Source organism: Limulus polyphemus, unplaced genomic scaffold (assembly GCF_000517525.1).
Source record: "Limulus polyphemus unplaced genomic scaffold, Limulus_polyphemus-2.1.2 Scaffold6695, whole genome shotgun sequence".
NCBI classification, from domain to species: Eukaryota; Metazoa; Arthropoda; class Merostomata; order Xiphosura; family Limulidae; genus Limulus; species Limulus polyphemus.
In genome coordinates this window covers 121-2,000 of record NW_013672305.1, presented here as the reverse complement: position 1 = coordinate 2,000, position 1,880 = coordinate 121, and positions in this window count along the sequence as shown.

The following is a 1,880-nucleotide window of genomic DNA, read 5'->3' as shown; positions in this document are numbered from 1 at the left end:
GGCTAATTAAATATATGTTTCTTACATTTGTATTTATAGAAATTAGGTTGGGTACCCTCACCTTTGACAATATTTTCAGACATAATCTCAAATAATATGATAAGCATTGCATGTAAAATGTTTCTCACTGTGTAAGTGTTGCATGTAAAATGTTTCTCACTGTGTAAGTGTTGCATGTAAAATGTTTCTCACTGTGTAAGTGTTGCATGTAAAATGTTTCTCACTGTGTAAGTGTTGCACGTAAAATGTTTCTCACTGTGTAAGTGTTGCATGTAAAATGTTTCTCACTGTGTAAGTGTTGCATGTAAAATGTTTCTCACTGTGTAAGTGTTGCATGTAAAATGTTTCTCACTGTGTAAGTGTATAGATCAGTGATTCAAGTTGTGGAGAAGTAACACTTTTTTTAAAACATCATGAATCAGAGCATTTATGACACATGCCTTTTGAATTGTAATTTGATTAAATAATGTAAATATTAATAAAGCATTACCAAATCAGTACTTGTTAAATAAAGCTTTTGATGATTTATCTGCAAGCTAATTATATTAAAAACCTAATGGTTACTTTTGGTTGATAATTCATTATTTGTTGACATGCTGCACATTTTTCTTCTAATACAATACTTTTTTTTGGGGGGGGGGACTGAAGTTTTTATGGTTCTGCATTAAATTTAAGGCAATTTTGTCATTGTCTCTGAAATTTTGAAAAAATAATCACGACACTTTATCAGAATTGGCAAACATTATAAATAACAGTTTTCTACATATTCTATATAATAACAGTTTTCTACACATTCTATATAATAACAGTTTTCTACACATTCTATATAGTAACAGTTTTCTACACATTCTATATAATAACAGTTTTCTACACATTCTATATAATAGTTTTCTACACATTCTATATAATAACAGTTTTCTACACATTCTATATAATAACAGTTTTCTACACATTCTATATAATAACAGTTTTCTACACATTCTATATAATAACAGTTTTCTACACATTCTATATTTAGAGTCAAAAACCATCATGAGTTCTATCATTTTAACAATGGTTTATTTCAAGCTCAGATTTGGTGTAATAATTTTGTGGTTTTCTGATTTATAACATAACCAATGGGTCTTAAATTTTGTTTGTGTGTTTCTTCATCACTGGCTTAATTACACACCCATTAGACATATATTGTTTGTATATGTCTTCATCACTGGCTTAATTACACATCCAATAAAAAATATATTGTTTGTATATGTCTTCATCACTGGCTTAATTACACATCCATTAGAAATATATTTTGTTTGTATATGTCTTCATCACTGGCTTAATTACACATCCATTAGACATATATTGTTTGTATATGTCTTCATCACTGGCTTAATTACACATCCATTAGACATGTATTGTTTGTATACGTCTGCTGTGGCATTTCATACATAAGATATTTATAAAGCAGAATTAGTGTTGGTTTATATTTTAAAGATGGCACCTCCTTGGCTTCTAAACAGTTCCTGATCTTGTCTGACAGTATAAAGAACTAGAGAACAGGTTCATGTTTTCTTGACACACCACAGTACAGCTTCTTGGCCCTGCAAATGGTCAACTGTGTATATTAGAATTTTTTCTGTGCCTCCTATATTTATTTTTCTACTGTGGAAAATTGTTGATAAATGTAAATATGTATTATGTCAATCTTGTTGACCACAACCTTTTGTTAAATCTTACTATGGAATTGGTATTATGTCAACCTTGTTGACCACATCCTTTTGTTAAATCTTACTATGGAATTGGTATTATGTCAAGCTTGTTGACCACATCCTTTTGTTAAATCTTACTATGGAATTGGTATTGTCAGCCTTGTTGACCACATCCTTTTGTTAAAT